The sequence below is a fragment of the Haemaphysalis longicornis genome, unplaced genomic scaffold (genome assembly GCF_048455015.1).
Source record: "Haemaphysalis longicornis isolate Haplotype H1 unplaced genomic scaffold, Haemaphysalis longicornis Haplotype H1 scaffold_1, whole genome shotgun sequence".
NCBI classification, from domain to species: Eukaryota; Metazoa; Arthropoda; class Arachnida; order Ixodida; family Ixodidae; genus Haemaphysalis; species Haemaphysalis longicornis.
Window position 1 is genome coordinate 377,730,129 of NW_027526203.1, and position 17,448 is coordinate 377,747,576.

Below are 17,448 nucleotides of genomic sequence, written 5' to 3' on the forward strand. Positions count from 1 at the left end.
GATTTATTTTTTTACCTCAACTTGTGTTCACGATGCCGAAGGCGGCTGCTTATCAGCGCAACGTACTGGTGATGAAAATCTTGGGCGTCGCGCGGCTCGCTTGTTCAAAAAGGGAAAGAGCGGTGGCTTATCGGCACAACGTTCTAAAGCGTGAACCGCGGTGAGCGATTTCTCGCGATAACGTGCAGTGCACGCCGCAGGCGCGGCGACGCGGGCGCAGATACAACTGGCTTTTTTTTTTTTTTTTTTTCTTCTTCTTCTTTTTTTTTAGTGTGCGCGGCACGGCAACATTGCGGCGGCACTGGCCGTGAAGCGGTGCAGGCAGCTCCAGCGACCACTTCCAACCGCTCGCTGAAATGCCGCACGAGGCGCAAGCGAAGATGCTCATGCAAGAAAAGAGCTGATAATGTGGGCGCAAAGTCACGCTGCTTGTAAAAGCGTCCATCAAAAAATACCGCGGTGATAAGCCTAAAAATCTCTGGCGCAGCTAGCCGGCTCGGAGTGTTTCGAATCTCCCGCCATTAGGTCCGTCCCTTTCCATTGGTGCAAGTCATCAGGCTCCTCCCACTGACACGAGCATGAAAAAACGCACGCGCAACGCCGATGTGCACGATTCGTGTGCGAAAATGGGCCAGGCGGTTCACGATTAATAGAAACAACTTGCCACGCGCGGTCGGGGAGTCAGTCGCTATCTTCCGAGGTGCATCAAGCAAGGACAGTTGTGGTTATCGTGTACGCGTGAACTAAAGGTGCCTTTTTTTTTTCTGTGTCGAAGGAGAGCAAGGGGTGCGCGCTGCGTCGGATGGCCGATTTCATCATTTCTTTTTTCTTTTGCTACCTTAAAACGATGCCCCAGCTGCGCAGGTCGATCAGCAGACCTTCCAAAAACCGCACTATAAACGGTATTGTGCTTCGGCCAACCGCATCTTAAGCGGTATGCTTATGCATTGAGTTCTATGGGAGGCAGATCGGTGGTCAAAAAAACCCGCGTTATATCCGGTCCTGCACTATAAGCGGTTATGTTATAAATGGTCTACACTGTATTTAAATTTTTGCAACAAAAACGTGATTTTTGACACGCGTTTGCATCACCTGGGTGTGGAAAAGGGGTGTGGTCATCGCGTGTCACTGTTACCAACAAAGAATGAGTGCCACTCATAATTACTCTGCATCAGCGTTGGGCTTTTGTTATCAGGCCACGAATGGTGAATCAGCATATGATTTTTGGTCGTCAGGTTTGCACTCTGACAGTAATAATCCTAGAAATAGGCTGAAAATGTCAAGCAGTGCCTGTTTGCAAAGCTACTTCATGATTTTAGGCAGTTTTATTGCCTTTACGCACGTTGTTCTAAGTTGTGTTGTAGTTCTACTTACAATAGGACCATTCGCGAACAGTTCGCAAGTTTCAGTTTCGTTTCTGCATCGCGAAATTCATATTTGGTGCTACTACGTAGTTTTTTAACTTCAAGCCTACCTGCCATGGCGCCTCAAGTGTCCGCAACTGATCCTCGTAAAAAACATGCCGTTGCTGATTTAACCCAACCCTAACCTGATTTCTGCGATAAAAACTTCCAATGCAAGTAAAAAAATAACACCTAGTCACCAGATATCTTGTTCCGGCGAGGAGAGCGCTTCAAACCAGCCTTACACACCGCCAGCTGTTCACTTGCCAGTTTAGTTTCCATACGAGGGTATCTCCAGGGGTCTAGTGTTGCTTCTTAGTTGAACTGTCTATTCGGATGGAGTCTCCAATAAGTTTTGTACTGTTTCATTTCAAAAATGTTAGGTGGCGCTGCAATGGAGGAGGCTCGTAGTGCTGATCTTGTTTATCGCGCAACAGCTACTCGGCCAAGGTTTGCAGGGCACGATTCTGGCGCATCACACCTCATTCCTGCAAGCAAGGCTACAATAACGAGTCAGAAGATGATAATAAAGCTCAACTTTATGTTTTGAGAGACAACTGACAGTGAATATCAACAAGCATCAACCACGGAGTTCTGTTTTTAACTTCACACATGTTTTTCCGCATTGTGTACTTGTCCCAAATACTGTGCTGGCCGTAAATACAAAGTCAGTCATTGACAAGATGTTTATACGTTACGTGGGGGCAAATTGGTACCTCTGATAATGTCAAACCGCCAGATTTCTTACAGGGAACCACCCAAAATTGCACATTTTGAAATGGAGATTGGGCTTCACTGCATGGCACGACCACCAGGCGTACTAACATTTTTTTTTATATCTGACAAACTGTTCCACGCAAGTTGACATTTTTTTTAGGGCGTGTTTTTGGAATGTTTCCCTACAAAATGTATATTCTAATTTTTTCCTACTGCCGGTGGTTTGTTATACACAACTCCTTTATCATTTGCTTCGACTACTTGACAAAAATTTTGATTTTGATATTTTTTTTTCGCAACTATGATGTATGAAAACATTTTAAAAACTGGTGGTATTGGAAAGGCCATTAAATAATCTGCAATCTTTGTTCCTGTAATTAGTGCCTAACCAATTTTTATAGCAGAAAAAAAAATGTTTTCTTGGACCCCTAAAAATAAGCCAATTTTCCCACGGTCACGAAAGAGTTAAAGCCCCTAACTTTTTTCTAACCTCGCTTATTCCTATGATACCCTACTGAACATGCTCTAGCTCCTCTAGTGGCTCGACTCAGCTAGGTCCAGCTCAGTGGAATGAACGTTTTCACCCGGCTGAAAGCACTCTTTTCACCCTACCACCTCCTGCCACCCTTAACACTGCCATTTGAAAAGCATCACTGAATGTGTTGGTCATTAGTGAATCCCAAGGGAAAAGGGAAGTAAGCTTGCTTGCTTTCCTCTCGCCTTTTCCTTTAGCTTCTTGGAGAGGCCCCCCCCTGTCGGATTCCTCTAGTAAACAAATTCGGGGGAAGGCTGGTTGAGAAGCACAAATCCAAGCTTTCCCGAGCAGCCAGCTTGTCATCTGCTCCTTGCACATGCGAAGTTTTGCGTGTGATCTTCACGCTGATCGGCCTAAACAGGAGGAGGCACAGCTGAGCGGCTACTGTCTGCAAGGCTGCAGGGCTCTACTGCACTGTGGGGCGGTGGTGGCCAACATACTGGGGTATTGCCAAAGCCTACTCAGTTTGGAAAAATACTTTGGAAAAATAATTAGAAAAAAAGTGTTGGAACAGTAGTTTTTACGAAGGCAGTTTATGCAAGTGAATTTGACTTGGATTGAGCAGATGAGCTGGTGAGTCATGGCAAGGGTTGAGAGAAGTGCTGAACTTAGGTTTGTACTATTCAAGAATTAACAAGTCACAAAAGCAAACTTTGAAACGAATTATTTGGGCAGTCATTATTCGACTTTAGTTGAATATTTGCCCATCCTTAGTTACACACAATTAACGTCTGCCAATTTCACGCATTGACAACAGATCGTCAAGGGCTGGGGAAGCCTGGGAAAAGTCTGGCCATGTAACATGCCGAACAACACGGTAAAACGCTTCAATTTTTGATGCATGATGTTGGGTGAACGTCTGAAGGAATGAGTTGAAAAAGGATCGTGCAAGTGGCTGGATCTGGTGCAAGTGGACGAAAATGTGAATCTTTTTTTTTCCCCCATTGGTTGTGTACTATAAAGAAGTGGGTTACATGTGCTTTTATATACGAAATGAAAAAGAAAAAGGCTTTGCTTTGGTTTTGGTCACATAAAGCCTTCTCAGAACTCTTGGCCATAAAGGGCAGTCCATTGCCATCTTTCACATAACTTTAGAAAAAGTTATGCCAAAATCACAACTACAAGTACTAAGTGAGAAAGAGTTTTCTCTAAGTGGCAACCTTGTCATGGACTGAGAAGCAAAAAGAGCGTGCTAATGAGCACTAATAGAGGCTGCTTTCGTGCTCAATATTTTTGCCTCGATTCAATATTCAAGATCCAAGTGGAGCCCCTATTTAGCATCTGCTGATTATCAGACATCCATTTTATGATGAATCAGTGCAGCCCCAGCACGCTTTCTTTGGAAGCTCTACATTAGACTCCTTGCAAGGTACCACGAGTGCCCATGATGGATGAGACAGAGGCCAGCGCTGCTTTCCTTTCTGCCTTTGATGCTGTTCCCTTCCTTCCCTTTTTTCCCAACTTTTGACGTTGCTTTCTTCTCCACCTTGATTTGTCATCTGTTTCTTTCCAAATCAACCCATCATTAGTTTTGCCATCTCTCCTGCCAAATTGTCCATTTGCTTTTGTACCATCCTGCTATTTTTTCCTCAGCTGATCTTTAAGCGGTATTCGCATGACGGAGCCTTTCGACAGAGAAATCCGAGGGAGATTGTGACGTCACCACAGGCGGACTTCCGCTCAGCCAGCTCCTTCGCTCACACGAAGGATGCTACGATCGGACGGATATTACTGTTTGCAGGCCTATCTCGACCGCTGATTCCGCAACGGCGGCAATTTCTGCTAAAGCCCCTACGTACTTATCTTGTCAGCTGCCCAATAATTGGCCACGGGCGCGATGCAGGTGCTGCCGTGGAAAGAGAATGGCGCACGACGCGCGAGGCAGTGGGTGAGGTGACCGCGCGCTGGGAGCAGCCGGTCGGTCCGCCTTCAGACCCACATGCAGATTTTAGGCTTAACACTGTGGCAAATATTTGATTGCCGCTCTTGCAAGCGGCGCAGATGACGATTTTTAATGCAATTTGCCATCACATCGTTACCACCTTTCTCATATGTGCAGCTTTGTTTGCGCATTGGGGAGCGATAACAAGCTATCGCTCGAGCTACCTGCGGCGGCCTGCGCCACTTCGCGGCCGCCGCCCACCTAGCGACCGTGCTGGTGGAATACGCAGCTCTTTGAGTGCGCCTGTCGTTTGCGCAGCGCATTTTCGTGTCCAGTTTAATAAAAAGCAATAAAAATAGAGCGCCTGCAACCGCTCTAGAACTGGAGTCACGGCCAGCTGCCCGATGAGCAGACGAAATCCCGCCGCCTCCGCCGCCAAGCATTGGATTGTTTGTAGGTCGCGAGCAGAAGCTCTGACTTCCAATCGGAGCGGTGCACCGGAGAGAAACCGTGACTCTAGGGGTCACGTGGCGCGCACTACTAGGTGCAAAACCTCGGATTTCTCCATCGTGTGAATACCCCTGTAGCAGACTTTCTTGCCAGCGCTGCCTAAGCTTCCCTATGTTCTTGAGATGAGTACAAATTATTCAAGTGCCAGAAAATAAAGACTTCGAGCCATGAAGGCCAGCATCGCCTCACTTGTGTTGTTGTGTGAAGTAAAAACTTGCTGTCTAATTTTATCTACTTGTTAGTATGCCGTGTGAAACGATGCAGAAAGTGTAATTTCATTGTTTTAATTCTACGACATCTCAGTTACGCTATCCTTTGGATGTTCTCAAAAAAGTCGTATAGCCAGGATTTTACTGTACTTGATGTTCACATACCCTTCAAAAGGAATGGAGGCCACATCGGCCACTTTTCTGATGGAGGCAAAAAGTGTGTTATAGATTTTAGCGTACATTAAAGATCCCCAGGTGGTCAAAATTAATCTGGAGCCTTGACTATGCCACGCCTCATCGCCTGTGTAGCGTCAGTGCGTTAAACCTCATAATCAGTCAAATCAATAAAATAAAGTGTGCTTACATAGGAAGTCAAACTGTGCAAAAGCTTTTGAGGCAAGTCGTACATACCATATTTACTCCTTTAATATATGCACTTTTCTTTCCTCCAAAACGCGCCAATTTTGGGGTCGTGCTTATTACCCAAGGTACTGTGCACTCGCCCTTGTCTGCGCTGGCACCCACCGTTACTGCCGTCTCAGCAGACTCGTTCACAAGTGAAGTTGCACATGCTGCAACCAAGTACCTGGCTACAAACATTGTTACATAGGGAAACCACTTTGAGTAAACACTAAACCAATCAAAAAAGTTTGTAATAATATTAAAGGGCTTATGAAACACATTGTAAACATGGTGCGTTAACTCGCACAACCTAAAGGTGAAGTGCTCAGGGACACCTGAGCGAAATACCCACTTTTTTAACAGGAAGTGAACAGAAAGCTCATAATATGCAATTTTTTTTTTTTTTTTAATGCGTCTGTGTAATAGATCTTTACTGTCGGAGAGCTTTTCCTCGCCCCACTAATTTTGGCAACACGCAAGCATTGTCTTGTGTCGTCTGCTTACTGCTGGCTGGGCCCGTCAATGCAGGCTTTTTTGTTAATTTGCATTACCTGGAGCTTGCTGCACGGTAGCTTATTACATGCCTTGTCATAACACCTGCACGTGCCTTGTGTGGGCTGCTTGAATACGCAGCCCCAGACTTACAGGTTTGTGAACTGCTGCTGGCGTTGCCCTTTTTTTCCCTTTGAGTGCTGACAACACATTTCACAAACTCAATCAAACCATTCGCTCTATTGATGGGTGCATCGATTGCTGCAGCCATCGGCAGAGCAAAGAACAGGGCCGCCGAAACTGAACCTGCATGCTCAGCACAGCATAGAAAGGTATTAGTTCATGTTAAACAGTTATGCCAAAATCACAAAAGTCTGCTCATACGCAATGCGAGCACCTGACTGCGGTATTTTCAGGGAGAGAAATTTGTTAAGCACACAACAGATGCTACCACCACCCATGATGCACAATTACCCAGCGTCGGTAGGGACTCCACTTGGATAGAACTGTGCTTTGAGGGACTAATGCCTGTGCTAAATGGCAACTTTCAATTCACAGTTAAACACTCATTTCAAGTTCATCCGATGTACATGTATTTACAATGGGGCACTTGATAGACAATTGGATCAATGGCCTTTGAAACGGCGGTGTAGCACGGGCATAAGACAGTGTGGGAAAGCCTGCAATGAATGACACGCGAGCAGTTGCAGTTGCAGCTGCTTGAACATAGTAGAAGTTCAGTAAAATTGCTTAATTTGAAATTATGTTAACCATCTACACCTAAAGAAAAGGAAACCAACTTTCTAATCAAGACCGACAAATCATTTAAGTTTAAGCACACATATGCAAAGATAAAGAGAGAGCGGGCATGCGTGCGTGTGTGTGCACTTTTTTTTTTTTTTTTTTTTTTTTTTTGAGCTGCGACTAATTTTTAAAAGGCGGCATTAAAGTTATGCATGCTTTGTTTTTCTTGTGCTTGCGGTTGTCTGACACTGTAATGTGCCTAATCATTTAAGATTTCATAATTACATGCTTTAGCAATAACTTAGGCTTTAATGGGATGAAAGGAAGCTTATTGCAAACATAGGCAACTTGCATTGGCTGCTCTAATAGTGAGTAATCCTGCTTGGAGTTACCAAAACCTGAAATTGACACTTTATGGGATGAGAAACTTGAACTAGGTGCTCTGGTTTGACAAGCCTCACCAACAGTGCCCATGCGGAACGAAACGTGGTGAAGAAATTGCATCTAATACTCTGGCATTGGCTTTTCTCTGCAGGGCTTTTTTGCGTTTGGCAGATACTGTCTCATAGTGGTATGTGGTTACTCAAAGGGGTGGCAAGCACCCTATGGCATTTAATCTTACGTGCTACCCAGAAGGCTCCAATTTTGTAACACGCTGCGGCTGGGATCAAAATTTTCTTCATTTGGACTTGTCCACATTTGAAGCAGGCTTCATTTCTTCCATTGGCGCCAGTGACTAAATTTGGCTAAACTTAAAAAGAAAATTTATCCTTATTTAATCAAAGAAATTGGGGTTGTGGTCAGTTTCATCAGATGGCGAGTTTCATGTGTAACTTTTTGTGCCCATTAAGCCCTGTAGAATTTTATATTCAAGGGTTTTTTAGTTTGTTTTTTGTTTGTTTGTTTTTAGAAACTATGAAAGCAACATGAAGGGGTATTTTTGCTAGTAATTTAATTAGCACAATCTAAGAACCTTGGAAGACCATTACCGCATAAATTTTGATGCCCACAGCAGGCAGCATAGAGGTGCTGTTTTTGTTTGCATGCATTTGGACGTGTTCACCCACTAACATCGGTCTAATTACTTGCATGGTTTAGATTCACCTACTAATACCAATTTCTCATGCAGTTATAAGTTACTGCAAATCAGTTCTGTTATTATGCAGTGACTGGTGCAGTGCTTTATTTGTGTGTCACGATCACTTTCTTTCTGCTTAGCTACGATGGCACAACAGTTCTGTCAAAATTTGTTTTACCACGAGTTTTTTTGAGCTGAGCAACAGCTGTTTTAGTGTGAACTGAGTTGTCTGTCTGTAACTCCAACCAGGGTGTTAATAATGCCCGTGTTTTTGTCGCCTGGTGCACAGGAACCTGGTACTGCAGTGTCGAATTCGCTTGTGTCTGTTTAACAAAACCATGTTAGTGGCTACCATTACTGCACATCTTTCAATGACCATCACTGGGAGTTGCTGAGGTTGAAAATCTGTGAAACAATAGATAGGTGTGCCAGTGTGGCAGTTGTATCTTCAATGCCCTTATATTACTTGCGCACTGAGTTGTGTGAATTTTGATGCTGGTGAATCTTGGTGTGGTGCTGCCTGTTGATTGTGTTTTCAAAATGTGTCATACAGAAGTTTAATTAGATGTGTGTCATACAGAAGTATCACGGATTAGAAGAGTTGCATTTGTTGGAGATATTTACTTGTGCTAAAAATTGTGCTCTATAGATGAAGATGGTATGTTTTCCGCAATGGATGTTTGAAAAATATTTGTTGTAACATCTTGCTTGTTGACAACACTTGGAATTTCACACAAAAGATTTCTTTTTATAAGCATTTTTTCTAACCCCTAAAGCAATAACAGTACTTATTTCACACTTACAAAAAAATCGGCTTAATAATCTGGTTGATTTTTCCCATGCAGTTCTTGGCTGGTGGGGCCTTCGCAAAGGAATTTGAAATGCATGACATGGATTGATAGCAGTCAAGAGTTTGCCCAGTTGCTTTGCCACCCAAGGCTACAACAAAATTGAAGGCATAAAAAAAATACAGGCGAAAGCAGATTTTTTTTTAGTAATTTGCGTAATAACCAAGCAAGCACTGGCAGGGGTGATTTCAGTGTGCCCAGATAATGGCCCAGTTACGTATGACATGGAGCTCTTTTTTCACAGCGCAAGGGAAATCATGAAAAAAGTGAGCACAGACAATACTGCACAAGCTTCAAACAGGCGCAGCGCTCACACCAGAGGAACTCGTTGGGAAAACATGCACTGATGTGGCAAATCCGTTACAGCCACAAATGCCCTGTGGTAAGCAAGGTCTGGAATTCTTACGGGCTGCCACCAAATTTAAAAGTGTACCAAGATGCAGAAAATATGCACAGAACGGCAATCATGAATGCTCTTTTTCTTATCCTACATCAAGGCAGCAGGAATTCGGGGCCACTTTCGAAGTGCTACACGTCTGGAAGATGAAAAAGATATATACACTACTAGTGCTGCTTGTGATACATTTTCAGGTGACAACAAAGAGAAAACTAAATGTATGTGTGTGTCTGCACACATGATTGAAAATCGGATCATCCAAACATATTGTTTAACTAGTAAACGTTGCCACGGCTGAGCTTTCACTTCAGGGTGGTTGGCACAAAATCTTATCCATAGTGGGGCACCATTGTATGAAACAGGATCTCTGTGCAAATTCTAAGTGCAAATGAACAAGTGATTTGAAGGAGGTTTATTGTAAATGCTCATGGAAGCAGGACAACTCTGTAGAAGTACGATAAAAAAATCATGCACCCCTTGATCTAATGACGACGATGGTTGAACGCGAAGCTTTCTCATGATGGATTCTTTGGTTGGCGAATCCCACACTGCGAGTATGTGCTACTCTGGAGGTACGCCGCATTTTTCTAAAATACCCACAGCAACTATCGGGGGTGCACTCCGTAGGCCTAACTGCATGAACCTGCTGCTTGGTGTTCGCTTCGACCATGTCGAAATGGAGCAATCGAATAGACACCGGCTATAAGCGCAAGGGACCCAGGTTCGATTCCGGCCACAAAGGCATTGTCTTTCTCTCTCTCTCTCTCTTTTTTTTTTTTCTTCTTGTTCTTCACTTCGTTCACAATCATTCATCATCATCATCACAAGAAGAATTTGGCTTTCCTGTAGGGCGTATTGGTGTAAATCAACATTAGTGTGGACACTAAAACTTTGCTTTAAAAAGAATCACAAACTGGAACATTATGAAACTGTTTAATGTGCCACATTTCTGTGTTCATGTGACACTGCAAAGTTTGGGGTTTTTGTCATTTGCAAGTGTTTGCAATGTGTTAACCGCCAGTATTTTTGCCTGCAAAGATGGTAATGCGACTGTAAATTGTTACAAACAACATTCTATTGGCACTGCTTTTGTGCTGCCACCCTTATTGGGGCTGCTGTCTCCATGTAGAATGTGCACGCAATTAGTGCATTACTTTTAACAAAGAGAAACATAACAGCACTCACTCTGTGGCTTTGGTAAGAATGATTGACTTGTGGCAGTGCAGCGATGTGAATGGAAGCTGAGGATAAGTGGACACCCCCATTTAAGTCATGCTGCAACCATTTTCATCAAAGACTGCTGTTTGGCCAGCCTTAAAAAGGCAGATGTTTTAATTAGTTCACTTATTTCATGGATGGGGACGTTTCATTATTTAACTTTTGTGTGCACGAGTCTGTCAGATTCCCGGAACCTTTGGCTATAGGGTGTGTTCAGATAACAGCCAAAGTTGTGCCATGACCATTTTTTGTTTGAGATGAAACTTTAATATTGCTTAGAAAACTGTATCCTCACCATGTAACTGGCATTATTTTAGTGAAAAACACTATTGTTTGTTTAATGAAAAAATATTTAGAACGTGATCGGGCAGGGCTTCTTTCCACATTGCTTGGTGCAGCAACTTGGGGACCTGTAAAACGAAGTGAAACTTTTTCTAAATCTTCCTAATATTTTGGCCAGATATTTGCAAACTTTGCTGCTGGTTCCTGAAAAATTGAATTCATCATGCTTGTATAGTTTGAGAAAATATTTCTCAAACTTAGTTGCAAAAGTAATTTTGTCCAAAAAGGGCTCTTCTAAAGAATTTTTTTTTTCTAATTGTTTACCAGGGGCTGCTGAAAACTTCATGCCCTGCTCATTGCCTAAAGAAAATTTTAACAATACTGCTTCATAAAGTGCGGCAAAAAATGAAAATTTGTGAAAAAGGACCACCTTTTGAAGTCATTTAAAAAAACAGTGTTTATCCATTTTTGCAATATTTGCATAAAATGGCACTCAATAACTGAGTATTCCAGAAAGCTAAAAAATGTATTGATTAGAACTCGAAAAAATGAGGTCGCATTCAACCCACTTTTTTTACTTCCAATCAATAGTTAAATGGCAGTTCTCTGTAAGAAAAAAAAAGGCAAATAATTGTGGCTGTTTTTACAGATTTTAGAAAAATAAAGCGACTGATATAAAGATAACTCACCAGAGTAGTCATATTTACCCATTGGTAAACTTGTTAGTTGCGGAAGGCATTCAAATAATTGCGAGGTTTTTGAGCTTGTGTCTTCTACCAGAATAAGGTTGTCATTTTAACAATATTTTAACTCATATTTTTTGTTTCTGACGCTGCTTAATCACACGTTCTTATTTTTATCCCATTTGCAAGCAAGCAACCACACTTTTGGTACTGAGAATGTTTGACATGTGATCTCCGTGGTCAAGGGTGTATCCCGTCCTACATGGTGCATGCGAAGTTTTAACTGCAAAAAACTTTGTTTTTCCAACTGTCCGCCTTTCAGGTAAAATAGATAGGTGTGCTTCTTGAGAAATTTCTTTTTGGTTTCTAGAAAGAGAAACTTTTATCGCACTACAAAATCTGCTTACCTTTGATTTGTACACTTCATTGTTAATGGAAAGATGCAGCTTTCTACTTCCAAGGACTTTCAAAGTGTCGACAAGCACTGGTAAGAACCTTTGCTTGTGCTGTACGGAAATACTTCGTGATGAAGGTAAAGGATACCACTGACAGCAGAGGCGAATAGATGTGTTCACGTGCGTTGCGATGCCGAGAAAAACTATGACCACTATCTTCGCGACCACCGTTTTCACTTGCAAAATTTGCATTGACATCCCTGCAAAGCCGCACAAAGTACGAAACAGTTCGTAGACAGCATCCTGGAAAAGTGAAAAATTTCGTCGTGCTGTATCCTGACGGTGGCAAACTCGCCATATTGAGAGAGAACAAAGAGCAAAGCCAAAATGTTACACCGGTACCTGGCATCCCGTCTTAGCGCGGAAATAGTGAAATGAAAGCAATTTCAGGTATTCAACATGTGACTCGGACTCGGAGTGGCAGCGATGGTTCTGACCTCTGCTTGTCGGCACTTTGAAAGTCCTTGGAAGTAGAAAGCTGTACCTTCTCATTAACATTGAAGAGTCAAAAGTACAGGTAGACAGATTTTGTGGTAGGATAAAAGTTTATTTTTTGAAGAACTAGCAAGAATTTTTTTCTAAAAGCAAGTCATTTCTGGGAGCCTTAAAGGCATACTGTTGAAAAGATGATGTTTTTGCAGTTAGAACTTCGCACATAATACACCCTTGACCAGACGATCGCACGTTACACATTCTCAGTACCAGCAGCGTGAATACCTGCTTGTAAATGGGATATATTACTAGTAATATGCGATTAAGCAGCATCAGAAATGAAAAATATCAGTTCCTGACACAGCTAAGTCAAGGCAATAACGAAACGTTTAAATGACAACCTTACTCTGGTAAAAGACACAAACTCAAAAACCTCACAATTATTTTAATGCCTTCCTCAACTAACAAGTTGACCAATGGGTAAATATGACTACTTTAATCAGTTTTCTTTGTATCAATCACTTTGTTTTTCTTAAATTTGTAAAAGCAGTCATAATTATTTGTATTTTTTCACTGAGATCTACTATTTAACTATTGATCGGAAGCAAAAAAAAGTGGGTTGAATATGACCTCATTTTTCCGAGTTCAAACAAAAATAATGCAATACATTTTTAGGTTTCTAGAATACTCAGTTATTGAGTGCCATTTTATGTAAATATCATGAAAATTGATATACATTGTTTTTTTAACTGACTTCGAAAGGTGGCCCTTTTTTACAAATTTTCATTTTTTTATCATACTTTACGAAGCAGTATTTTAAATATATTCTTGTTTTAGAGTAATGAGCAGGGTATGAAGTGTTCAGTAGTCTCTGGTAAATAATTAGAAAAAAATAGAAAGCGCAGGCTGTGGGCTGATGAGTAAAAGAAATTTTTTAGAAGTGCCACTTTTGAACTGATTTTGCTACTAAACTTCAGAAATGTTTTCTCAAAATATATAAACATTACGAATTCAATTTTTCTGCATCCAGCGACAAAGTTTGGAAATATTTGCAAAAAAATGAGAAAGATTTAAAAAATGTTTGCTTCGTTTTACAGGTCCCCAAAGTTGCCACACCAAGCAACGTGGAAAGTAAGCCCTGCCCGATCGTGTTCTAAATATTTTTTTATTAAACCAACTTTGGGGTTTCTCACTGAACTATTGCTAGTTCTATGGTTGGGGATGCAGTGTTCTACACAATATATTAAAGTTTTATCTCAAACAAAAAATGGTCATGGCACCACTTTGGCACCACGTGGCACCAAACATACCCTATAGTTGTTCATAAAATGAAATGTTTGCTGGAATCATTTTTCACTTATCACGGAAAAAGGGTCGATCAACAGCGGAAAGCACTGAAACCATTGTTTGGTAGCTATACGCAGTGTGACACTTGGGATCATCTGCTTTACTTTTGACAGTAAAGGGGGCAATTTTTTTTGTATCTGAAAATGATCAAGAGTAGCCACAGAAAGTAATGCTGGCTTCGGCCGGAGCATGCGGGGCCACTGAGAGAGCACCTTCAAGTAGCGTTGTCGTGTACATTTTGTGTTTTGCATGGTTTGATTATCCACATTGAACTAAGCATTATGGGGACATGTTTGCTCCACTGTGTCCATCTAAAATGTTGACCGCGCAGCATATTACGGCTATGGTTGCACCAAGGACACTCAATGTTTCCTAAGCTCACTGTGCTTGTCGTGGATTCATGGTAGGTTAACAGGCATGTCTAGTAAAAAGCTTCGCACTCTACGAAAGCCATACTGGTAATTTAGCTTTTTGTGTTGCGAAAATATCATCTGTGCCCGCTGGTTGCACATGTTCTGTGCCTGAAACGGCTGCCGCATACTAGATGCAAACCTGCTTTGACGCTGCTTACACTTTCTCTCAATATTTTTGCGTACGCTTAAAAATTGTGTACTTGCGAAACGGTGCTGTACTTTTGTTGCAGTGGCCTGTTACAAGGGTCCTTGGTTCTTGCACCTTACATATTCTCTTAGTCCCAGCAATAAAGGGGGACAAACAAATTAAGTGAGTAGTTGCATGTAATTTTCCTGGGGCTGTGTTGGGGTGCACTTTTATTGGTTTTGAATTTGATACTCGTTGGTGTTTGCTGAATGCAGTGTTCAGGCATGTATAATTTCTAATCTTCAAAGATGGCTCACAAAGGTATGAAAAGGTGGGCACCAGTAGCCATGGAGACTGCTCTGGGTAATGTGTAAAACAAAAAAAAAAAGTCACTTTTTTTTGTGAATTCTTTTACTGAGCTTGTCGAAAACTTCACTTCTTGTTATGTTTTCCTGCACCTGTATGTGATGGCTGTGTTCGTGGCACTTGTGCTGACCTTACTTACAAAAAATAAGAGAGGAAGAACACATTGAGTGTTGTGTAGTTTTCTTGGAAGTGTAAAAAATCTTTTCATTAAGTTGTTCTTCCTCATACCTAGTGCAAAGATTCTATTTTATGTTCCTTTTTCTTTACAACAAATTTGGAAACAGTGCAGAACCAATTGTTCTACAATGAAAAAAAAAAATGTGCTGTTGTCCTGTTGTGATGTCTTCCGTTGCTTCAAGGTTTTCTTGTGTTAGAACCTGTGGGTACTGCATTTCAAAGCACATGCATGAAATGGGTGAGGGCTAGTCTTTTAAAACACTCAGTCCTTTAAAAGATCACTTAGCATTGCCTTTTAATGTTCACAAATGTTTCAAGGTGGCTTCAAATCATCAACTTTACTGTTGTTTTTTTATTTTTCCTGTTTACTTCAGCTTTCCTTGTAATGAAATTTTCTAATACCAAATGTCTCTAATTGAGAACAGAATTTCGTTTTTGAATGATTATGGCAGTAAGAGATGGTAAGATGGTGCAATGTTTAAATAGGCAAATAGGCATCCAGTTCACTGTAAAGATTTTTACTTTTCTGCAGGTCTCTTATTCATAAAAAAAAGTTTTTAATGTGTGGTAAAGAGACGTGGAGAGATTATGTAATTCTGAAAATTACTGAAAGCGGTATCCCGGTCAGAGTTCATGTCCCCTGGGTATACAAATTCAATTGAGTTTGGACATGTAAAGCAACCTTTAGTTCTATGCGCCAATTTTGAAACAGTCAAGTTTTCATAATTTTTTGCTTAGGATATGTATATACTGTGTCAGAATGAAGTTTAAGCTGCTTAAATTTTTTTTCTAGGATGTTCTGGGATTTTGTCAAGTGTGATTTCACTGTTGTGTAGTGTTGTGTTTGTGCTGCATATCTCATCTCATGACTCCTTGATTTTATGGTAAGTGAAGTACATTGAATGTCTTACCGTCTGGGAACCAACATTAGTTTTTGCGTAAAACGGCAATGTTTGCGTGATAATTTGTAGCAGTGTTTGTTCTGCACATTTTGTTTATTTTGTTTGCAGTGAGTCATATTTTTTGCATGTCTGTTTTGCTCTGAATGTGACAGGTATTGACCATGATTGCAATTCTTGAAGTTCAACCTGATTGGTTATTGAAAGGGCTATAAACCAGTATCAGTATCTCATGTTTTTATTGTTCTGATGAAAACAAAAAACGTCATTGCAAGTAACTGTTTTTAAAGATTGCCTGCCTTTGTGAAAACAATGCTACATAGTGTAATTGTATCCATATAAAAGGAGAGCAAAGATTTAAAGGTTGGTGTTTGCTTCTTGGTGCTTCTAACGTAATCTGGTAGGAGCACTTAACCCATTAATGCCGGAATAATGAAGTAGGCCGCCAAAAAATTTCTTTTTTTGTGTTTCGGCTTAAACAGACACCGTGATTACATTCCATAGTTGTATTATCCAGGATGCAACTTAATTGCCGACTTTAGGTTTGTCGCGAATTCGCGACAACAGGCACTTAGGCCAATATCTGGAATGCAACTTTATCGCCTACTTGGTCCTTATCGCCTACTTGGGCCGTCCCTTTGTTTGGGTTTTTTTTGCGTTGCAAAAAGATTGGTCTGCTAAACGATGTGATGCAGTAAGTAAGCTGTCATCAAAAAACTCTTTGAAATATTCAATAGGTGCACGCACAGTGTCTTTTTCAGGAAGAGTGGTATTCAAGGATGGTATTTCCCGCTGTTCTTGACAGTCGGTTTTTTTCCACTTCACTGTCTGTTTGGCAGAGGCAGTTGGCAAAGGCACCACGTCACCGTTTTCATCTTCACTGCTTTGACGGAGGCTCTCCCAAGGGCGCAGCTCGTGCTTGTGCATGACGATCGTAGTCAACATCGTCGTAATCACTGTCACTAAGTCAGCTATCGTCACTGTTATCCTCAGGTGGCAGGCGTGTGCGAAGCCCTTTTCTTCCATACAACGATCCGACATCCATCCTCTGCCACAAAATAAAAAAACCGTCATACCTGCAGTCAAAGTAAATTTGAATTTGAATTTGGACACATCGTGATGAGTTGCCTTTCAGGCTTGATAATGGGCAAATATTGCACAAGAGGCAGCTGCAGCATGTTTGCTTAGTTCAGCTAGGCAGACCGTTCTGTTGTTTCATCTCAAAGGCAAATTCCAGGGGTAAATCAATGGGAAAAACACGAGATAGCAGTGGAAGGCAAGGAATGGTCACTGCATGTGGCAGGGCTGAGTTAACTTAGAAACTGCTCACATTTGCTGGAGAGTAGCCAACTCGTTTGTTACAATCACTTTTACCAAATCACTTTTGCTCTCAAACTGACCCAGTTTGAGAGCAGTTGACCCAGTCCAGCTTCTTACGTACTTCACATCCTGTTTTGTTTCAGAGTTTCAGTGCCATTGTGCGAGGTTTCTGTACAGGTCAGGCTGCTAGCAGCTGTTTCTTGCTTGGGTCACATGAGCTATGCACTTGCAGTCATCTGTGTATAGTTGGTGCGAGAACTTCACACGGAGGGTGCTATTCTCGACATTTCAGGGTTTTGGCATCTTGAAGCTGTTTTGGGGGTCTGATCGCCTGGTAACAAGCTTCGATGGCAACCAGAGAGGTAAAGCAGTCGCTTCCAGTAAAATTGTAACGTTCGGAGCAAGTTGAGGGGAATGGGGTGTTGAACTGTCAAGAGGTGAATGCTTATTTTTTTATTATAAAGGCTGTTTCTTGCATTTTGTTGATTTAGCTAGCATTTGCAGAAGAGGAA

At 41.6% G+C, this 17,448-nt stretch overlaps 1 protein-coding gene across 1 annotated transcript in view; it reads left to right on the plus strand.

Moving 5' to 3' along the window:
* Positions 1-17,448, plus strand: part of Vir (VIR_N domain-containing protein) — a 182,552-nt gene that overhangs the window by 161,115 nt on the left and 3,989 nt on the right. The window lies entirely within an intron of this gene.